Raw genomic sequence first — 24,541 nt, 5'->3', positions numbered from 1 at the left:
CTGATAAGTGCACAGCAGTAACACAAAATGAAAACATTAGGGGAAACTGAATCTGGTAAGAGTCACATGTGAACTCTTTGTATTTTTGCAACTTTAATGTAAATCTAAAAATATTCCATAATTAAAGGTTTATTTTTTAAAAATGATAGGCCAGTAGTAAAATCTACATTATGGTTTATAGAAACCAGTTTTTCCATTGGCTTCACCATTTGTAAATCAGCTTCCACAATCCTGCTTCTTGGATGTATCCTTTAGGTAAAAGGACACTTCTCTGAGGATTTTCCAAAAGATTCCTAATTTAAACGTTAGATCAAAAGCAGGTTTGTCATGGGGGAATATAAAGCACTTGTAAGAGGCTCATATAAATGATCACTGAAAGAGAATATAGAAGTATTGAGAGGCTAAATGGAAAATAATGTCACCAGGCTATAGACCAGAGAGGCAGAGCCTATGTTTAATCATCCTCTCTGGTCCCCAGTCTGTTGCCTAAATGAAGACATTTTCCAGACAGACAGACAGATAGATAGATAGATAGATAGATAGATAGATAGATAGATAGATAGATACATAGATAGATACATAGATAGATACATAGATACATAGATAGATAGATACATAGATACATAGATAGATACATAGACAGACAGGCAGACAGACACTGAGAAAGTTTACTACCAACAGACCCTCATTAAATTTACTTATAAAAAATAACAAAATTATGTAAATTCGGAGAGGAGCCGTCAATGTTAAAATATTCAGCAACTGTTGATTTATTTCAGAGGGAGGTAAAGATATTGATTTACTTCAGATTCTGTTAAAGCAATTGTGTTTATTAAGTTACTTTTGCACAATAAAATTTCAAGGTAAACCTACGACGTTCAAACTTAGACTTCAAGGGGAATTAGACTGAAACATGGGCTCCTCCCTTTTCTCTGTTCCACTTTTCATTCTCTGCTTCTCCCTAGAACTAGAGAATTCTCAGGCCCATGACAGGTGTTTGTTGCATATGAGGATCAAAAACTACGTGAAACAAACAGGAAACTAGATAATAACCTAATGAACTGTAGATTCAAATCCAGTGGCAGCAAGACTGGAGTTATCCTCTTAGGCCACTCCAAAGTCCTAGGGAGGGAGTAGTTTCTCAACACCCTCTATCCTCCAGCTGCACTGGACTACTGGCTATTTCTCAAACACATCATGCTTTTCCACAACTCCATGGCTTCCTCCACGCTGTTCCTTCTATGGAATGCCCTTGCACTATCCTACTTCTTCCTCAAAGTCCAGTTTAAGCCTCATCCGTGAAAGGCTTTCCCAACCCCTAGGCAGAGTGAGATTTTCCTTCTGTAATATTTCCCTAGTGCCCTATTTACATCTCCCTGTAACACCAACCCTATTATAGAGGTCATTTTTTCAGCCTGTTTTCCAGAAACTGTGAACTCCTGATGAACAAAGTGCCTGACACAAGACAGGTGTAAAAAAAACAAGAAGTGCTAAGTAGGTTGATAGATGGATAAGTGGATGGATGGGTAGGTTGTGGCATCTGCTATCTAGAAGAGGCCATGTGACCGAGTTCTGGCCTATAGAACACGTGCAGAAATAATGGGTGCCATTTTCAGGGTAGTCCTCTAAAATCTCCCACACAACCCTCCACATCATCTCTCCCCATGTGCCAGGCAGATGCAGAGGACCCAGTAGATGACCCCAAGGCTCATGGCAAAGAAACCAAGTGGAAGAAGCCTGGGTCCCCAAACAATTGAATGGGGTAGAGACCCCCTATCCTGAATTGGACAATGAGATGAACAAAAAATATACCTTTATCGTGTGAATTCACTAAATTTGGGGATTGTTAGAGCAGTTAGCCTAGCTTGACTATACATGAATGAATCTAAGAAACAACATAGTGAGTGGGCTTCTGGTTTTCCAAGAAACACCATTAGCCCCATAATGTCCACTGGCTCATCCCTAGACAATGAAATTCTTGCTATTGGTATTGTCTTGATTAAAACAAACAAGCAAATAAATAAAACCCTTTATGATGGAGGTGACCTCCAGTCTTTGGGGAGTCAGGAAACATTCTCCTTTTTTGGCAGAGCTGCCCTAGAACACTGAAAATTCTGGTCGGTTATATTGCTGATTGGACAGTGACTTAAGGAGGAAGTCACTGGAGAAAAGGAGCTGGCTCCACCCACTTATACTGAAAAAGAAAACCAAACAAACAACAACATAAAAAAAAAAAAACCTGTGGCTCCCGGCCACTCCAGAAAATATCCACATGTCCACAGTGGGTTGGGTCTAAGCTATGCACACCTGACCAGCCAGAGACAGTCAGACTCTCCAGGAGATTTTATGCTTTGAGGGTGGCTCACTTTTCTCTAGGATTGGGAACTACCCAGACCTTGTAACTCTGGAGTGGCAATCTTCCCACTTGTTATCAGCTGAATTGTCCCCCTGCCCGACAAATTCATATGTTGGAGTCCTAATCCCCAGGACTGCAGAATATGATCTTATTTGGTGATGCAGTCTTTACAATTAAAAGTAACATCATTATAGTAGGTCCTAATCCAATGGGATTGATGTCTGTATAAAACCGAGAAACTTTGGCGCAGACCTAGAGAGACAGAGGCATAGAGGGAAGACAATGTGAAGAGATGTAGGGAGAAGATAGCTGTCTAAAAGCCAAGGAGAGAGGCCTGGAAAAGACTCCACCCCGTAGCCATAAGAAGGAACTAACCCTGTTTGTGTCTTATCTTGGACCTCCAACCTCCAGAACTGGGAGACAATAGATTTCTGTTGCCTAAACCACCAGCCTATGTTCTTAGTTACAGCAGCCCTAGTAAACTAATACATTGTCCCTTAGAGAGGGTCTCTCTGAGAATGAAAACAACACAGAGGAAAACAGAGGTAAGAAGTGGAAAAAGACAGGGGCAGCATGTAGTCTACCCAAGACCTTTCACAAATCTGAACTAGTCAATGCCTTTCTTCCTGAAGATATTTTGAGTTGATTTTCTGTCACTTTCAATGAAAGATCCTTGTCTAATAGAAGTACAAGTGCTCCAAACCCAAGCCTTGCCTAGGATAATAATATTCCATAATGTCACCCCCTTCTTTCGAAAAAGTGCTGCTCAGTATGTAGTTCCTATTTAAAAAAAAAAAAAAAAAAAGGCAATTAAGCCTGCCTTTGTTTTGAGAATATCACGATTTGGCTATAACCTGAAAAGCTACCAAGCCATGTTAGAAACATCGTTTTTAATTGGACATTCTTAGGGAAATCTAGGTACGTGAGAAAGGGAATACAGAAGAGCACATCAACCAAAGATGCATTTTAAAATAGCTATAAGAAGATTATACCACAAAGAGATATCTTGATGTACTGGAAAGCAAATTAGGTCTAAAGTCAGAAGACCTCAGCTTCCTTGAGTAAATCACCTAAGTGTGATATGGTAGAAAGACCCTGAGATTTGGAGTCAGAGGAGCCTGAGCTTATATCCAGCTCTGGAACTTTCTCTGTATCCTTGAGGAAAACAATCACCTAACTGAGCAATTTAGCATCAGATTCTTTGTCAATGAAATGAGATTAAGGTCTGATACCCAAATCAGTGATCATATGAATACAGCAATAATTACCATGACTGGCACATAGTAGGTGCTCAGTAAATGGTAAAAAAAGTAACCTTTGTTCCTACTCCTTATTTCTTTTCCCTAGGTTTCTCAGTTTCTCCATTTGTGGACTCTGGATAATAATCCTTCCTGACAACAAGATTCTTATAGAAATCATAATATTTAGCAGCTCGAAAGTGCTTTGTAACACAGATATCAGATACAAATGTAAAGACATTCTTATCACAAGGCAAGTGATTAGAAAGTTCATGGGACCTCCATTTCCTACATCTAATTATGGCTCTCCAGAGCAGAAGCTTTGAGTGAAAGAACTAGCCACTCTTAAGCAAGTGGACACCAGTTCCAGTACGACAAGTTCAGGTCCTGCCCATGTGGCTCAAACCATGGGACAAACCCCTGCAAGATCCAGACCTCCAGCTCACTGTTAGGCATGCCCTGCACAAAGTAGAACCAAATTAGAGGAACCGAGACAACAATAGCCAGAAAAACAAAAGGTGCTCCACACAGTTCACAAATGTGCATTTTTCATGCACTGTCCGTGCTTGAGTATGTTAGAAACTGAAATAGTGCATTTGACACTGAAACCATGAGTGCAGGAAGATTACACCTGTCCTCACTTAGCCGATGTCTTGAATTATTCTTGGTTACCACCTAACTGGTAGGAAATTCTCCTGCTCGGCACTGTGTCTTGCTGTTGGCCCTAAAGAAGTTCTAATACATTGCTGAACTGACAGTCAGTCATTCCTCCAAAAATAGCATGTTAACTTGCTTTAGTGCAGAAGCAATCAGTGACCAGGTGCCAGGATTTCAAACACTTTACTCACGTCAGTCATATCAGTTTTTTACCTCAGGACAAAATGGAACTCAAGTGGATTTTTTAAGCAATATATTCTAGGAAGAACACGCCAAATCTGTCAATCAACAAGAGAAACAGTATTTGTTTTCTGCCTAAACAGGGCAAATGAAATCATGCGGCAGTCCCTAATATATTCAAATGATGGACATCAGGTAAAATTGAACACTAAAGGGAAAATGAAATCAGAAAATGTAGACTTTTGAGGGATGATCAAAGGAGAAAGGTTGGCCATGCTAACTTTGCCTTGTGGTGTTTTACAAGAGGATGGCTTGTAGTTTTAACAGCTTCAGGCATATTGTTGCTTTAGCAAGGGGTGACCCAGTGGTCTCCTTGTGGGCTTTCCTGCACCTTGCCCAGATTTTGAATGAGGAAGACAGGGACAAAAGCAGACAGTAGTTTATTGTAAAAGGGAGCAAGCCCTATGTTGTGTGCTCTATATGAGAGATCAGTGCACCAAGAAAGAGCCACACTGCACACGCCCAACATTGTATTGGCAAACTTCTATCAGAGAAACATACAAAAATTACAGCTTGAGATTTCTGAGAAATTTTCTTCTTCCCATAGGCTGCACTTTGGTCAATTTTCTCAATTATGTCAAAGAGAAGGAAAACCTATCATTTTTTCCAGCTCATCAATTTGGTTAACAAGGTCTGGATAGAATTACATTTTAGAAATGACTTACAACTAACACTTACCGGTAGTACAATATCCTTTTACATAGCAGAGAGAATACAGTTTTAAAGCCAGGAGGCCCAGCTTTAGGCAGCATCTGTCCCATTAGCAGCTACTCCTTGAAGATGATATTCGAGTTTTAGTTTTCTTTTTTTTTTTTTTTTTTTTTTTGAGACGGAGTCTCGCTCTGTCGCCCAGGCTGGAGTGCAGTGGCCAGATCTTGGCTCACTCCAAGTTCCACCTCCCGGGTTCACGCCATTCTCCTGCCTCAGCCTCCCGAGTAGCTGGGACTACAGGCGCCCGCCACCTCGCCCAGCTAGTTTTTTGTATTTTTTAGTAGAGACAGGGTTTCACCGTGTTAGCCAGGATGGTCTCAATCTCCTGGCCTCAAGTGATCCACCGGCCTCGGCCTCCCAAAGTGCTGGGATTACAGGCTTGAGCTACCGCGCCCGGCCGAGTTTTAGTTTTCTTATCTATAAAATGTAGCCCATAGCTTCTTGTGAGAAGAAAATATATTAAGGTGTTAGGTTAACGTGCTCTGTGAGCTTAACAGCATTACAAAAATGTACAATTATTAGTAACAACAAAAGGAGAATGCTTGGTAATTGCTGACAGTGATCCCTGAAGAAGTCTAGATGATAGCAGATGCACGGATAAAATAACTCTAGCTCATCTCTAGGTGTGAAAACTTCCTTCCAAAGAAGCCAAAAAACAATAAAATAAAATAAAACAGTCATAATCCAAGAAAATATGAAGTTCATCTTTTAAGAGTTTTATCTTCATAAGAACACTTAGATAAAAAATCAAGATGCATCTTTGCAGTCTTTTCTTGGAAGAGCAAATTTACAGCAGCATGTAGAATCTTTGTTGATACCTAACAGGACTGTGTCAAATGAAATCCGCGAGCCTCTAAATTAAATTGGGAAAAGAACAGCAAGTAGCCTCTTAGCGATGTCATGACTTAGGATTTGGCGTAAGTCGAAAGGTGTTTGAGACACTTCATTTTGGTGATTTAATACAGCACACTTATCTGGTTCATTTCCACCCACTTGGGTGAGGCCTCCTGCTCCCCTTTCTCCAGTCTTCCTGGGATAGCGGGAGAACCTCCCAAACAAACATTTAGTGCCACACCTGGACACATGGTCTTTCCTTTTCTTCTGCTCTGGCTCTCTCACAATTTCGCTGACAAAGTCAAATCGAGATGCTGCTTCTCTACCACTGGGATTGGCCACCAAGGTCACTCTGAACCAACATAGATCTGCCTTAAAACAGCCCTCCTACCAGATTGAATATTGATCAAAAAAATAAAAATAAAAATAAAAATAAAAATAAAAATAAAAAAAACCATCCCGAAGTGGAGAGTATGCTTTCCCCTGCCATTCTGTCACCATGATTGCAGGGGAGACTTGCCTGGGTTCCCAGTGCCCAACAGTGAGTCATGTGTGGGAACCACTCTTTGCCTTTCTGTTCTTCATCCCTTCCACCCTAGACTGCGGCATAAGCCCATGGAACTGGCAGAAAAAACAAACTCTCAGACAGATGCAATACTGTCATCAAAATTCGCATTTTCTGGCTTCTGTTTCAGCTGTTTTCTGATATCTTCTGACCGGTGTGTCAGGGCCACATTTCCACCATTTCTCCACAATCAATTCACTCTCACAAAGTTTTGTGCTTCAGCCAGGTCCAGTTGCTCACGCCTATAATCCCAGCACTTTGGGAGGCTGAGGTGGGCAGGTCACTTGAGCCCCAGAGTTCAAGACTGGCCTGGCAACATGGCAAAATCCTGTCTCTACAGACGCACACACACACAAATACAAAAAATAGCTGGGCGTTGGGGCGCACGAGTAGTCCCAGTTACTCAGGAGGCTGAGGTGGGAGGATTACCTGAGCCCAGGGGATTGAGGCTGAACTGAGCCATGATCTCACCACTGCCTTCCATTCTGGGCAACAGAGTGAGACCCTGTCTCAAACAAACAAACAAAAAAGCCAAACAAACAAACAAACAAAAAACCCTCATGTTTCACTACAGCGGCAATTGCTAAGTGTTTAGTCACTCATTCATCAGCTAGCATCCTACATGTGGTACATTGTCAGTAGCCTATGGCAGAGGTAGTATCACCAGAGACAGTGGCCAGTTTTAGAAAGAGTGCTAGCCTGGGTACTAGCCCTAGTCTACACTCTTTAGGAAAACTAAGACAATCCTGCCATATGTGTAAGATTTCCATCATTTATAGGATTTTCTTCCAAATATTCTTCTCCTGGTGCTGAAGCCTAAACCATCCCCATAAGCATGATGTTCCCATATTCTGAAAATGGTTCCCTGAACACACTTTGCCACAGCTGATTCCAATTCTGTCTCTCTCTTTCTCTCTCTCTCTCTCTCTATAATCAAAAGCATTTATGGAGTTCTGCAAGCCCAAGTGTCCAGGCTGATCAAATACCCCAGCATGAGAATAATGCTCTGAATGATGTGAGAAAGTTCTTTTTCTGAAAACGATTTAGAACATATTGGAAGGCACGCCAGTTGTGTTTTTAAGCCACACAATGATATTATCAAAGCTGCTGCAGCAGGCCACTAATTGCCCTCACCCACCACCCCAGATACATTCTCTCTTCATAGTCTTCACTATGACCAAAAGACGAAGAAGGGAGAAGTAAGTGTTAGGGTGAAGAGCGCATGTGGGGAAACATCTCACTAGCCCTATAGTCCATTCTGTATTCCAGAATGGATTCCACTTGTGTCTAAAGGACACTGCAGGTGTGTTATCTGCCTTCATTGTTTGCTGGATATCTGCCACATGCTCCATCGTCACTTCCCCAGGCTGTTCATCACCAGCAGCGAAGCTCTGTGGGAGAGCCATTTGCAGCCTGGGTAAGTGCTGATTCCGCTGCCTTCTGGAAGAGCTAGTTACTGTCAGGAAGAAGGGGGGCATACCAAATGGAAGAAGCAGGGCGAAGGATTCACTTGGTTCCCACTTTCTCATCTGACACCTCGTTGCCTCTTGCAGCCATCCGAACGCTCACACCAGTCCAGCCCGCCTCAGACGCTGATTTTGGTAATTCTTAGAGGAAGCTCCTCAGTGGTAGAGACTAGAGTTTAATTTGGTTTGCTTTTGTGTTGTTTTCCAATTAGCATCAACCTTCAGAGAGCCCAACACACTCTCTCTTCTAAAGGCATGTTATTACTGTTAGCTGAAATGATGCTCTCCATTCCCAGTTTTCAGTTGGTGAATCTGTGGTTCCACAACATAAAAGAGTTTGCCAAAAATTATTGTTTTTAATTATTCTTTTTCTGAGACAAAGTCTCACTCTGGAGTGCAGTTTTGCAATCTTGGTTCACGGCAACTTCTGCATCCCAGGCTCAAGGGATCCTCCCACCTCACCCTCTCGAGTAGCTGGAATTAGAGGTGTGAGCTACCATACCTGGCTAAGTTTTGTACCTTTGGTAGAGGCAGGGTTTTGCTTTGTTACCCAGGCTGGTCTCAAACTCCTGGGCTCAAGCAATCTGCCTTCTCGGCCTCCCAAACTGCTGGAATTACAGGTGTGAGCCACCACACCTGGCCTGCCCAAATTTAAATGGCCTGAAATGTTGTTTGGATTTGCAAACTTCTTCTGATTTTCAGTGTCATTTATATCTTTCCCCACCATGAAGATACATTGTGTGCCACTTTACTCCCTATTGCAGGTCCATCTCTCCAAAAGAAATGTCCTGCCAATGATGCTAGACAATGGCAATCACTCCTGTTTTCTTGCCCCTTACTGTACTTATGGATTTTCTTACATATTTCAGGTAGAGGGACTAGCATGAAAAAGGATTCAGGGGTAGGACTTTATAAGGCACTTTGGGGAAATGCCAAATAGTCAAAGCATTAGACTATGAGTTACATAATTGCTGAGAGTGGAAGAGAAGATTGCGAAGAACAAGCCAGAGTGTGATGATTATTAATATTCTTGCCAAAGAATTTACAGTCTCCTAATGGTCATGGAAAGCCATAAAATATATATTTTTTTTTTAAAAAAAGGAAGTAACAAGCTCAGATGTGTGTTTTAGAAAGCTGCTGGCTGAAGATTAGAACCAATAACATGATACTGCCAGAGATAATTTGTTTTTTAAGTCTGTGGCAGTGATAGAAGAAACAGAGAAAAGGGAATGGATCCCAAAGGCATTGCAAAGTTAGAAATTATAGGCATTGGGCCAGATGCAGTGGCTCATGCTTATAATCCCAGCACTTTGGGAGGCCGAGGCAGGCAGATCACGAGATAAGGAGATCGAGACCATCCTGGCCAACATGGTGAAACCCTGTATCTACTAAAAATACAAAATTTAGCTGGGTGTGATGGTGTGTGCCTGTAGACCCAGCTACTTGGGAGGCTGAGTCAGGAGAATTACTTGAACCTGGGAGGCAGAGGTTGCAGTGAGTCGAGAGTGTGCCACTGCACTCCAGCCTGGCAACAGAGCGAGACTCCATCTCAAAAAAAAAAATAAATGATAGGCATTGATTGTTGAACATTTAGATTGTGCAGAGGGGGGTGAAAAGGAGGAGAAACAGCAGAGTGCAAACTTTCTAGCTTATAGTGTAGATGACAATGTTCTTCACTGGGAGAATATAGAAGAAGGAGCCAATTGGCAGGTCAGATGACAACCTCAGTTTTAGGCACATTGCATTGGAGCTAGCTTTAGGACATTCTGGTGGAGATGTCTGATGGGAAACTGGAAATTTTTGGCTGGAATTAAATACAAAATATGAATCTGGATAGAAAAAAATGTGTGTGAAAATGAATGAGCTCACCCAGGGAAAGTGGAATAAGAAAAGAGGATGAGCAGTAAAATCTTGCAGTTACTGAAAAATGTTGGTGGGAAGATGTACAGAAAAACAGTAGTTAAAGAAATCGAAAGGCTGGGCGCAGTGGCTCACGCCTGTAATCCCAGAACTTTAGGAGGCTAAGGCAGGCGGGTCACCTGAGGTTGGGAGTTTGGGACCAGCCTGACCAACATGAAGAAACCCCATCTCTACTAAAAATACAAAATTAACTGGGCGTGGTGGTGCACACCTGTAATCCCAGCTACTCGGGAGGCTGAGGCGGGAGAATCACTTGAACCCGGGAGGCGGAGGTTGCAATGAGCCGAGATCGCGCCATTGCACTCCAGCCTGGGCAACAAGAGTGAAATTCAGTTTCAAAAAAAAAGGAAAAAAAGAAATTGAGAAAGGATGGCTGGAGACAGATAAAAACAAAAACCCAAGCCTGGTGTGAGTACCAGCAACTGTGTTAGGGACAGGGTGGGATACTTACAAAACTGTATCACTAAACCATTTAAAAAATGTTATATAAAATATCAGTTCTAATGCTTACTTGTTCTCAACCAAAGGTTTATAGTTTTCATATCACATATTTTCCAAAGTGTTTCTCAGGCCTTAATTTTTCTCTACTAATCAGATTGATTTTTTTTTTTTAGGAATATTTCTAAGACTGTGTAATGGAAGCAAACTTGAAAAATGTTATTTACTGTATAGGCAACAGAGTTGGAAGATATATTTTTTAAAAATTAAAGGAGACCTGGTTTTGAAGTATAACCATATTAATGCTATGTTGCTTGATACATACAACTAAGTTCAAGTATTTATTAAAGCAACTGGCAAAAATGCATTTATGGCTTAGCTCTTTGGATGTAAAGACAGGGCTGAAGTGATAATGAGACACCTCTCCCTTCAGGAGCTATACAGTATAGTCATAGTGGTAAGACATCGGAAGGCACGCCAGTTGTGTTTTTAAGCCACACAATGATATTATCAAAGCTGCTACAGCAGGCTACGAATTGCGCTCACCCACCACCCCAGATCCATTCTCTCTTCATAGTCACGGTATAATTCTGGCCCTGCACAGGCTGTCAAGCTAGAGGCTATCTCCCAGCTTCTCTGGAGTTAGTTATGGCCACGTGGTTAAGTTCTTACCAAAGATGACTTCTTCTTTGTAACTTGCTTAAAGTCACTTAATCCTAGATTTCCTCTTTCCCCGTCCCACTGGCTGGAACGTAAACCTCACAACAATCCCCCTTCAACTTCATGGATGGGGACAACACCCTAGGATGGCAGAGCAACAGGGGGAAGGGACTTGGGATGCAACTTATCTGGTAATGCAGACCTGCCTTCTCAGCCCGGATCACTCACCATGGACTACTACATGAGGGAAAAATAAACCTCTTCCTTCTTTAAGCACGGTACTGTGGACATACATATTAGCTTTAAATCTAACTGGTACAGCTACTATTTATTGAATGATTAACATGCTTTCTATATATTAGCTCAACAGATCTTTACACTATTCTGTGGGGCAGTTATTTCATATTCCCAATTACAGATCAAAAAACTGAGATACAGACAAACAGATTAAGTAATTTGCCCTGACCAAAAACTAGCAGGTGCTGGAGCCTGGAGTTCATGTCTGCATGACTCTAAAGTCCACAGTTGTAACATACTGCTCTTACTATTAATCATTCTTATTTTAGTAAGAACAATTTTGTGTTAAATCTTTTTTAATTTTTAACTGACAAATAAAATGGTATATATTTATTGTGTGCAACATGATGTTTTGAAATATGTATACATTGTGAATGGCTAAGTTGAGCTAATTAATGTGCATTACCTCACATACTGATTTTTTGTGGTGAAAGCACCTAAAAAGCTATTCTTTAGGCCAGGCGTGGTGGCTTATGCCTATAATCCCAGCACTTTGAGAGGCCAAGGGGGCAGATCACTTGAACTCAGGAGCTTGAGACTAGTCTGGGCAACATGGTGACACACCTTCTATATATATATTTTTTAATCTATTCTCTTAGTGATTTTCAAAATAGATTATTAACTATAGTCACCATGTTGTACAATAGATCTCTGGGACTTATCCTTCTTATCTAAATTATTTTTATCCTTTAACAAACATCCACTGACTCGCCACCCCTGACAGAGTGCTCTACTTCTATGAATTCAGCTTTTATAAATTCCACGTATGCGTGAGATCACGCGACATTTGTCTTTCTGTGCCTGGTTTATTTTGCTGGACATAATGTCCTCCAGGTTCATCCATGCTGTCACAGATGACAGGATTTCCTTCTTTGTTAGGGCCCCATATACTGCATTCTTTTAAAATGTTTCAAAGTAACTAATAATTCTTTTTATTTAATAAAGAATCATTTTAAGTATTACTAAAGTAACTTCTGTTTATTGGATGACTGATATCTATCAGACTCTACACTAATTGGTTTACATACATTAAGTGATTTCATCTTTATAAAAACACTATGGGATAGTCATTATTTGTATCCCCCTTTTGCAGGTGAGTGGTGAAGCAACTCACCCAAGGTCACTGTTAAGGGCAGAGTTATGCCCCACCCACCAACCAAAAAAAATCTGAGTTAAGTCCCTCTCTCAGTACCTCAGAAGGTGACCTTATTTGGGAGATAGGTGACTTGGGAGATAAGGGATTACAGGTAAGTAGGTTAAGACAAGGTCATTAGGGTTGGCCTAAATTCAATATGACTGGTGTCATTATAAAGAGGGGAAATTTGGATACCAAATTTGCATGTGCAGAGGAAAGACCAGAGTGAAGACACAGGAAGAAGAGATCTACACATCAAAGAGAAAGGTTTTGGAAAAAAACAGCTCTACTCACACCTTGATCTTGGCCTTCTAGCCTCCAGAACTGTGAGGAAATCAATGTCTGTTGTTGAAGCCACCCAGCCTGTGGGACTTTGGTATGGCAGCCCAAGTTGACTAAGACAGTCCTGCAGCTAGGTAGATGACATCTGTTGAAGAAGGTGTAAGTTCAGAGCTCAGAGTAATTGCTGCGACAATGTCGTGGAGGAGAAATAAATGTCAGCTAGAGGATTCAGCACCAACCTTGCTGTGGAGATGGCAGTTGGGCAGGGCCTTGAAGAACTATAGAGGTATCCTCCAGGACAAGAAAAATAAAAAGTGCATCTGCAGGGAGTGGAGGAGGAGAGCCCAGGATGCATGGTCTCTGCAAAGTGAAGCGGGGCGTTGCTGGGGCTCCAGGGGGTGTGAGCCCACTGTCTGCCCCAAGCCTGCTTCTCTGGTTGAATTCCCTGGGGAGGGGGCACAGGAACCTGCTGGCGGTGGCAGCCAGTGCAAAGAGGAGCCCACCAGCTGGGTGTGGGAGCTGGAAACTGTCCCATGCAGGGAGGCTCTTAATCTCCCTGAGCAGCTGGCTTCGGGAGCCTCAGCCTCCAGGGAGAGGTGCCTTCTGCTCTCACCGGGAGGCTCCCATCTGCTCACTACCCTGTGAAAATCCACAGCCAGGACCTGCGTGGCGCCTCTGCTTTTTGACCTTTCCCATGTAGAAAGCTTAGTTTATTTGGTTTTCTAGTCTAACTATAAGATATTTCTAAATGGCTCATCCACTAAAACCTCTGTTTGTTAGTCTAACAGGTGACAAAGCTCCCCTGTTTAAAATAAAATGTACTTCTCTTGCCTTTCCCCCACTGTGAGGGTTAATTCTATGTGTCAGCTTGACTGGGACACAATGCCCAGATATTTGCTCAAATATTCTTCTAGATGTTTCTATAAAGGTACGCTTTTTGGGATGAGATTAAGATTTAAGTCTGTGGACTTTGAATAAAGCAGGTTACCCTTCATTATGTGAGTGTGCCTTATCCACATTCTATTGAATGGGAGGGAAGGAGAGAGGGAGAGAGAGGAAGCGGGGAGGGGGAGGGGGGAGAGAGAGAGATTGAGAGAACTGACAAGGGCTGTGAAAGACGTTTAGCATGAAAAATTACTTAAAAAAAAAATCAGAAGGGAGAGTTTTGTCTTTACATTTTCCTAATTAATTACCAAGAAATAAACCACACCTGATCCATCAAAATAGAAAATGACTAAAGAGGCTGAAACGTATCTTTCAAGTGATACAAATCTATGCATAATCAGTATGAACAATAGCTAATACAGATGGGCAGGGAGACCAGGCAGGTACGATGGTGTAGTTGAAGTGGCATTGTCAGCCGGGTTCAGTGGCTCATGCCTGCAATCCCAGCACTTTGGGAGGCTGAGGCAGGTGGATTGCTGTTCAAGACCAGCCTGGGCAACATAGCCAAACCCTGTCTCTATAAAAAGTACAAAAATTAGCCAGGTGTAGTGGTGCATAACTGCAGTCCCAGCTACTTGAGAGGCTGAGGTGGGATGACTGCTTGAGCCCAGGAGGCAGAGGATACAGCGAGCCAAAATCGCACTACTGCACCCCAGCCTGGGCACAGAACAAGGCCCTGAGAGACAGAGAGAGAGAGAAGAGAGAGAGAGAGATTGTCATGTTATATCGAAGAGCATTTTTTAAAAACAGGTATTTTCTACACTGTTGCAAAATGTGTATTTTTGTTTTTAACTCTAAAGGAGAAGCAATAGAACTGTGGCTTACGTTTCAGGACTTCTGCAACTGATTCCAAGTACGATCAGGTCGACAATAGTAGAATCTGTTTTTCAACTAGAAAGTTGTGGGGAGGAGGATGAAGTTCCTGTATTCCTTTTTTCCCTCCCCCATGAGGCTATGTTTGTACTGGATTATATAAAGGAAGTTGCAGGCTGGTCAACCTCCATCTCAGAGCTGTGACCTTGCTGGATCTTGCTGCTTTGTGGAGCAGTGCTTAACATTTAAGTTCTTAAATTGAAAGCAGGCACTTGAACTGATATTTGTACATTTCTTTTTTTTTTTTTTTTTTTGAGACAGGGTCTTGCCCTGTTGACCAGGCTCAAGTGCAATGGTGTGACCTTGGCTCACTGCAACCTCCACCTCTTGGGCTCAAGCAATTCTCCTGCTTCAGCCTCCCAGGTAGCTGGGATTACAAGCGTATACTACCATACCCAGCTAATTTTTGTATTTTTAATAGACACAGGGTTTTTGTCATTTTGGCCAGGTTGGTTTCAAACTCCTGACTTCAAGTGATCTGCCCGCCTCGGCCTCCCAAAGTGCTGGGATTGCAAGCGTGAGCCACCACGCCCGGCCTGTACACCCATCTTTGTAGCAGCATCATTCACAATAGCCAAACAGTGGAAACAACCCAATGGACAGATGAATGGCAAAACAAAATATGACGTAGAATAGACATACAATGGAATAGTATTCAACCTTAAAAAGGAAGGAAATCCTTATAAATGCGAAAACATAAGTGAACCTAAGTGAAATAAACCAGACACCAAAGGACAACTATTTTATGATTCTACTTACATGAGGCATCTAGAATAGTCAAATCTATGGAGACAGAAAGTAGAAGGTGGTTACCAGGGACTGGAAGAGGTGGGAATTTGGAGTTGTTTAATGAGTACAGAGTTTTAGTTCGGGATGATTAAAAACTTCTGCAGATGGGGGGAGGGGGGAGGGATTGCATTGGGAGTTATACCTGATGTAAATGACAAGTTGATGGGTGCTGACGAGTTGATGGGTGCAGCACACCAACATGGCACAAGTATACATATGTAACAAACCTGCACGTTATGCACATGTACCCTAGAACTTAAAGTATAATAATAATTTAAAAAATAAAAAGAAAAAAAGAATCTTCTGCAGATGAATGGTTGTGATAGTTGCAAAGCAATGTCAAGGCACTTAATGCCACTGACCTGTACGCTTCAAAAGGGTTAAGACTGGGCCGGGGTGCGGTGGCTCACGCCTGTAATCCCAGCACTTTGAGAGGCTGAGGTGAGAGGATCACAAGGTCAGGAGATCGAGACCATCCTGGCTACCACGGTGAAACCCCGTCTCTAGTAAAAAAAAAAAAAAAAAAATACAAAAAGTTAGCCAGGGGTGGTGGCGGGCACCTGTAGTCCCAGCTACTCGGGAGGCTGAGGCAGGAGAATGGCGTGAACCCAAGAGGCAGCGCTTGCAGTGAGCCGAGATCGTGCCACTGCACTCCAGCCTGGGCGACAGAGCAAGGATTCATCTCAAAAAAAAAAAAAAGTTTAAGATGGTAAATCTCTTAGTATGAGATAAGACAAAAATTTCAGCTGAATTAAATTTAAAGAAGTTTAATTGAGCAATGAACTAATCGCAAATCAGGCAGCCTTCTGAGCCACAGTAGGCTCAGAGACTCCAGTGCAGCCGCCTTGTAGAAGATTCACGGACAGAATAAGGAAAGTGAGGTTCAGAAACAGCTGGATTAGTTACCGGTCTGCATTTGCCTTATTTGAACACCGTTCGAACAGTTGGCTACATTTCATTTGCCAAAACGTGGTGATTTGGCACAACTGTAGGCTGTGGTCTGTTTACACTTCCAGTGGTTATAGTTCACGATGTACAGCAAAACTTTTAGGCTGAACTTAAAATATGTAAGGAGGCAGCTTTAGGCTAAACTTGATTTAACATATGTTATGTGTCTTTTACCATAATTCTAAAAGAGAACATTGAGGGCTTCAGGGTTAGCCTAACCTGTGTTCAAATTTATGTCTACCACTGACTAATGATACTGCTTTGACCTTGACCAAATTTGTTAGGCTAAAAGTCAACTTCCCCATCTCTGAAATGGAGATGATAATATCACCTGCTTTACAATGTTATTGTAAGGGTAAATAGCACAACATATGTAAAACTCTGAGCCCAACACTCAGCAGATGGAAATGTTGAAAGAATGTTGTTTATATTATTAGCTGTTATCTTCTGGGAGAAGAGAACTGAAACTTCTAAGAGGAACTAACAGGTTGCAATGCTCTGTTTTCTTTTGGTGAAGTTTTCATGACCTTCTGCATAAATAAATGAGTTTAAGAAAAAACCTTCTCAGTTATGCAGATGTTCCTTTCCAAGTATCCAAGTTACTCTAGGAAGCAGGAGAAAACAACTCCAAATCAGAAAAGACTGGATACATGAGTAGAACAGGAATAAAGTAAACATATCTTAAAATGCAAGTAAGCATTATCTGCAATAATGCAAAATGAACTTGCAACCACCTCGATTAAATGAGGGAAGAAATCCTGAAGGGTCTAACAACCAGGAGGTGGTACATGGTGATTAACTGTCCAGCACCCTTTAACTTAAGCTGTGTTTAATGTTACTAACAGTCTATTTAGTTACTATGCCCTCCACTGTTTGAGTTTAGAAAATGTGACAATATTCATAAGTTCTGCCAAGGTTGGTTCTTCTGTACTACTTTTCCCATAAAGCCTGTTACCCCACCATGGAATTTCCTACTACTTTTTAGGCTAAGTCTCAGGAAAATAACATTTAAGTTTTGTGGGGGGAATTTTGTTGTATGATTGGTTACTTTCTAAGTAATTGCTTCTTCCCAGTTCATTTAACTGTCACCAGTTACACTTGAGTAACAGAGAACTCTGTTTTCTATCTGCAGTCTTCCCTTGGACTGTATCAAACAATGCAGACCTTCAGCTCTGCCACTATGCCAGTATCTCTCAGCTCAATCCTTGGTCTTCAACAAACAGGATTTCCACTTACTTGCTCTAACACCTGAGGATAGATAAATATTTTCCTGCTTACCAAACATACTTCGACCCAAACGTAACCTACCAGTGTCTTTGCTAACCAGCTCACCTATGCTGCCTGGACCTCCCATTTCCAGGTGGGAAACCAGGACTGCCTTATAGAACCAATGGCCTGATGGAAGCACCTGGCTCAGCTTGCCAAGCCCTATGCCCAGGGAGGTGACTTTATCCAGTTTTCACAAAAGTTCTGCCTAGGTTGTAAACGGCCTAATGGACGATCAAAGATACCTCTATCTGTAGAACCTCTCTTTGCCATCTGGGTCACATCCAGCCGGTTGCCAAGTCCTGCAAATTATACCTCCTTATTAATTCCCACATTTGTATTCTCTGAAAAGCCCTACTCAGGCTCCCAGTATTTCATGCCCCACACACAAAGTTCTAAATCATAGATTATCAAAATCTTCTATGGAGCTTTATAAAGTGCACACTCCTCAGTCCCACTTCTGGAGACTGTAAATCCACAGATCTGGCATGGGGACCTGGCATGGTTATTTTGTAAAGGCTCTACAGACAATTTTTATGTATAGCTCTCTCTGGTTGAAACTACAATATTCATCCTCTGGTCCCTCAACCCCCTCCCTCCTGACCATAGTTGACCATTAAACACTGCTGCCCAATGCATCTTCACTGTGAAGATGGTACTACACTCTTGACCTTTGGGACAGAATTTAGAATCAGAACAATAACTAGAGCATATACTCTTTGGATGGCAAGTGATGAGGTTAATGATACAGTTGGAGAAAATTCTCGTCTGACTAACACTTTCATTAGAAACTTGGTTGCTCTGCTTTGTTGGCTAGGTATTTGTTTCTCAAGCTTCTCTCCATCCTGGTCATTGCTATCCTCTATCACTAAGACCACTGGAATAACCTTTTAACTGGTTTCCCTACCTTCTGTTTTACTTCCTACTCAGCACTGTCACAAGTGAATCCGTTCTCTGCACTGCCCACAAGTGAAATCATTCTGGACGTAAATTCCAGCAAAACATTAATTATGTTTAAAATTCTACAGTGATTTCCCAGTACCTTGCGATAAATTCCATACTCCTGCCAAGACCCAGAGTTGGCCCATGACTAATTCTCTAGCCTAATGGCTGGCCTTTCTCCCTTATGTCCACTAGGCTCAAGGACTCAGTAAAGTTCGTGTAGGTCCACAAATGCTTTGTGCTTCTCACCCCTGCACCTTTCTTAATTTTTTTTTAATAGGGATGGGGTCTCACCATGTTGACCAGGCTGGGCTTGAACTCCTGGACTCAAGCGATCCTCACACCTTGGCCTCCCAGACTGCTAGGATTACAGGTGTGAGGCCATCACACCTGGCCATCCCTGCACCTTTCAACGCACTGTTGAAAGGTTGAAGATATTCTCTCCACCATCTCCATATCCCCTTTCCCTTTCATCTGACCTATTTACCACTCATCTTTCAGCTTTCAACCTTCAACACTTCCTCACAAGTCCTTCCCTGACCTTTTTTTAGTGTCAGCCCCTTTACAGTGTGCTGGGATGGCATCCATACTTCTCTTACCATCTCATCATCTTAATGGCTCCCTTAGTGTCTGTTTCCCCCATTAGACTGCAAACTCCCTGAGGTAGGACCATGTGTAAGTTTATCAGTGCTCTATCCCCATGTCTGAAGTGGGCACATGGCTTGTGCTAGATACATGTTTACTGAAATAATAAATGCTGAGATCAGCAGAGAAGTAAAATATGTTGGTCAGCATTATTATATGAAACATCTGTTGATCCAATACTCTGTGCTAGACATTTTTCTAGGGCCTTGGAGAACAAAAGAACAAAATGGGTTCTCTGACCTCCTGGAGCTGACAATTTAACGCAGGAATCAATGACTATAATCCAAGTCCACCGTAGCTTCAGTAAAGGTTATAAAAAGTGCTTATAGTTTTATACAACAACTCTGGGAAAAAGCAGTGGTGTAAATATCTAAAACAATGATTCTTGAAGGTGGGCTCAAACTATCCCATAGCCTTCCATATTTATTCTTTAGGGGCTGCCTGGGTTCCTCTCCCAGCTCCAGTATTTTTTGTCTGTGCAACTTGGAGCAAGTTACTTAATTTCTCTGTACTTCAGATACATAATTTCTATTAGTACGAGGATTAAGAAATTAATGTACTAAAGTGTTTGTCACATACTAAGGGCTCAAAATGTGAGTTTTCATCATTATTATCAAGACTTAATACAGGTGGGTGCCGGTGGCTCACACCTGTAATCCCAGCACTTTGGGAAGCTGAGTCAGGTGGATCAGTTGAGGTCAGGAGTTAAAGACCAGCCTGGCCAACATGATGAAACCCCATCTCTACTAAAAATATAAAAATTAGCCAGACATGATAGCATGCACCTGTAATCCCAGCTACTCGGGAGACTGAAGCAGGAGAACCACTTGAACCGGGGAGGCAGAGGCTGCAGTGAGCTGAGATCACACCACTGCACTCCACTCTGGGCAACAGAGCATGACTTCGTCTCAAAAAAAAAAAAAAAAAAAAAAAAAAGAGAGAGAAAAGACTTCATAGTTATAGGAAGTTTCTAAGAATTAACAAAATTTGATGTTTGTTAGTGATGCATAGTGGCTCATGCCTATAATCCTAGCACTTTGGGAGGCAGAGGCGGGCGGATCATGAGGTCAGGAGTTTGAGACCACCCTGGCCAACATGGTGAAATCCCATCTCTACTAAAAAATAAAAAAATTAGCTGGGCGTGGTAGTGGGTGCCTGTAATCCCAGCTACTTGGGAGGCTGAGGCAGGAGTATTGCTTGAACTCGGGAGGCAGAAGTTGCAGTGAGCCAAGATCGTGCCACTTCACTCTAGCCTGGATGACAGATCAAGACTCTGTCTCTAACAACAACAAAAAGAAACAAAAAAAACAAAAAAAAAAACAAAACAAAATTGATGTTGTACTGAAAAATTAGCATATTCTAGAGTTTATTAAAGACTCTAATTCAGTATTCTACTCAGACGACTGGCTGCTAGGCAATGCTTGTTAACGTATCAAAGTTCCTATTGCCCATGCACCCGCTCACATGTGGGTTGAAATTTTCGGGAAGTTTTCGGGAAGCACTTCTTGTCATTAATGTTGTCCTGAGACAGTTATATTTTTATTGTGACTTTCTTTGTTCTTTTAGCTATCAATTCCCATTAGTTTAGCTTCATTGTTACCTATTTAGTTTATTATTGGTGATCTGGTTGATTCAGAAATTATTAAATTGATGCATCAACAATATTTTCTTGGATTATAACTTTTCAATAATTATACTTTTAAAAAAGTGTACCTTGCAGTTCAAATTTAAGTGGCTGTACTCCTATTGGAAACACAAATGGAAACCCTTCCTTTTTCCCTCTCAATTGCTTTTATAATAACTCTTCATTGCTATTACTAAAATAACTAAATTATTTTACAAATAGAAAATTGAAGTAGGTGTTGTAGATGGGCAAAGGGGTCTCTTGCACGTTCTACGTAGACCTGGGTCAAAAAACCTTGGTCTGACCTGGTATGGTAGTTTATGCCTGTAATCCCAGCACTTTGGGAGGCTGAGGTAGAAGGATCCCTTGAGCTCAGGAGTTTGAGACCAGCCTGGGCAACATAGTGAGACCCATGTCTTTAAAAAAAACAAACAAACAAAACTAGCTGGGCATGGTGCACACACCTATAGTCCCAGCTATTTGGAGGGGCTGAGGTGGGAGGATCACTTGAGTCCAGGAAGTTGAGGCTGCAGTGAGCTGAGATCATGTCACTGCACTCCAGCCTGGACAACACAGCAGGACTCTGTCTCAGAAAATAAATCCCGGCTGGGTGCAGTGGCACACGCCTGTAATCCCAGCACTTTGGGAGGCTGAGGCGGGCAGATCACCTGAGGTCAGGAGTTCGAGATCATCCTGACCAACATGGTGAAACCCCATCTCTACTAAAAATACAAAAATTAGCAGGGTGTGGTGGTGCATGCCTGCAGTCCTAGCTACTAGGGAGGCTGAGACACAAGAACTGCTTGAACCTGGGAGGCAGAAGTTGCAGTGAGTCAAGGTTATGCCACTGCACTCCAGACTGGGTGAAGAGAGAGACTCTGTCAAAAACAAAACAAAACAAAACAAAAAAACAACAACCGCAAATCCTTAGAATAAGAAACAAATGATTCACACGAGCACACACACATGCATACACACACACACACACAAATATACTTAAAACAATGTCTAGCACATAGAATGTACTATATAAGTTTTTCTGTTATTATCTAGCATAATAGCTTTTAACCTTTTTGTAGAAAAAAAAAATGGAACTCTTTCCATGGTAGGTTGAGTAATGACCCTCAAAGATATCTACATCCTAATCCCTGCAGCCTGTGAATATTACCTTATATAGAAAAGGGGTCTTTTGAGATGTGATTAAATTACAGCTCTTGTGACAAGGAGATCATCCTGGATTATCCAGATGGGCCCAAAATGCAATCAAAGGTTTTCTTCTAAGGGGTAGGCAAAGGGAGATTTGACACAGAAGAGAAAGAGAGAGATGTGATAATGATAGAAACAGAGAGGGGTTTGAAGATGCTATACTGCTGGTTTTGAAGAGGGAGGAGCTGGATGGGGTGGCACGCACTTGCAGTCCCAGCTCCAGCTACTTGAGAGGCTGAGGCAGGAGGATCCCTTGAGCCCAAAAACTCAAGGCTGCTGTCAGCTATGATCCCACCACTGCACTCCAGCCTGGGCAACAGAGCAAGATCCCATCTCAAAAAAAACAAAAACAAAAAATAAAAGAGAAAGGAAGAGACCATGGAACCATGAGCCAAGAAATGCCACCGCAACTGGAACCACATAGAATTTCCAGAGGGACACAGCCCTGTGACCCTTTAACTTTACATAGCCCAAACGGATTTTGGTTTTAGGGCTTCTAGAACTGTAAGAGAATAAACGAGTGATGTTTCAAACTAACAAATTTTACAGCAGCCATAGCACTCCAGCCTGGGTGACAGAGCAACACCCCATCTCAAAAAAAAAAAAAAGCTGAGAAAACAAAAACAAGCCAAACGGTATGTATTTGTGTGCTTCAGGATTAAATTTTGAGATAAGACTAGCTTATACACTGCAGGAGGACTAAACAGATTGTACTTCCCTTGTATAATACTTTTATTACAATGTAAACGATGATGGTATACATCTAATGTCTGAAAGTACTATTGCCTTACAATGCTAAACCGAGTAAATAATGCACCCACTCTACATATGAGGAACCCATTTTTACCAAAACAAAAAAAATGATGTGACTTGCCCAACAAAGAGCTACCAAGGGATGTGGCTGGAAATCTCCTTCTGCTAAAACACTAAACAAGGACATGACCCAAAATGCATTCATGGCTCCCTTAGATGAAAATCCTTTCCAGAGAGGAAGAGCACCTGTTTTTACAGTGAAGGGGAAGGATGTAGACGTGTCCGGGCGGGGAGCGGGTGCAGGAGATGGTTTTCACTTCCTCATTCCAATGTGAATGAGAGGCAGCCCACACAGCAGTCACTCTGGGAAATGTTCAGCTGCCCAAAGAGCTGTCCCCTCTCCTGCGTTCCTGTCTCCCCCATCTGCAGTCCCAACTTAAAGTTGAACCAACTTGTGTGTTTCCTTTGTCCTGATAAAAGGAAAGGGAACTAATCTTCATTGGTGTCATCCTCTGTGCTAGCATTTGGCATGCGTTTTCTTACTGGTTCTGGAAGGCCAGGCCACATCACAGCAGCTATTTAAAAATCCAGGTCTGGAACTTGAAATAGTGAATTTGGTAACCATTAGCATAGAAGAAAAACAAAGCCATGAAACCTCCTTTAAAAACTAGGCAAATTGCTAGTGTCAAATTGCTACAGAGAATTAAACATATATATATTTAATCATATATATATATGATAGGGAAATGTCAGAAGATTTGGAATACACAATAAAATTGGAATGACCTAAAGCCCATCTGTTTTCTGGTATGGTGTATAGTGGATTAAGCTCATGAGCTTTGAAATCAGATGGTCTGAGTTTACCTGTGTATTCATTCATTCTATAAATATTGATTTGGTATCTACTATTTCCTATTCTCTGTACTCATGGTGTTTATATTCTAGAAGAGATAGATAACAAACATGTAAACAAATAGATATATAATAAATACTATTGATTAATTCATTCTCCCAATACATACTCCAGTTATCTAGGAGACAGGGTCAGAAAGGTAACCAAGGCCAGAGAGTTTAGGATCTGGTAGTCCATTGTGAGGGCTGTGGCTCTTACTCTAAATGAGACAGGAACCTATTGGTGGGTGTTGAGCAGAGGAGTGACATGATCTGACTCATATTTATACAAGATCACTTTGACTGCTATGCAGAGAATAAGCTGAAGAAACCTAGAGCAGAAGCAGGGAGATCAGTGAGGAAATTATCACAATAATCTCAGTGAGAAGCAGTGATGGTGAGGAGGACGGGGTAACCCCGTGAAGGCAGTGAGAAGTGTTTGGAGCTGGGGTCTAAGTTGAGGGTAGAAAACAGGATTTTCTGACAGGTTGGGCAGGAGAAGAGAGAAAAGGAGAGAAGTGAAAGGTGACCCTAAGCTTTTACTCTGAGAGATTAGAAGACTAGAGGTCCCATTCATTGAAATAAAGAAGACTGCAAGAATAACAGATTGAAGGAAGGTGGGAGGAAGATCAGGGCTCATTTTTGGAAGTTTATGGTAAATTTGAGGAAGTTTATAGACAGCCAAGTGGATATGTCAAGTTGGAAATTGGTTATCACAGCTTGGAGTTCAGAAGAGAGGTCCATGGGCTAGGCATTAGGGCTCATGCCTATAATCCCAGCACTTTGGGAGGCTGAGGCAGAAAGACTGCTTGAGGCCAGGAGTTTAAGACAAGACTGGGCAGCATAGCGAGACCTCCATC

This window comes from Chlorocebus sabaeus, chromosome 7, assembly GCF_047675955.1.
Source record: "Chlorocebus sabaeus isolate Y175 chromosome 7, mChlSab1.0.hap1, whole genome shotgun sequence".
Classification (NCBI taxonomy): domain Eukaryota; kingdom Metazoa; phylum Chordata; class Mammalia; order Primates; family Cercopithecidae; genus Chlorocebus; species Chlorocebus sabaeus.
The sequence above is the reverse complement of the archived record's forward strand: the minus strand, read 5'-3'. Positions refer to the sequence as shown.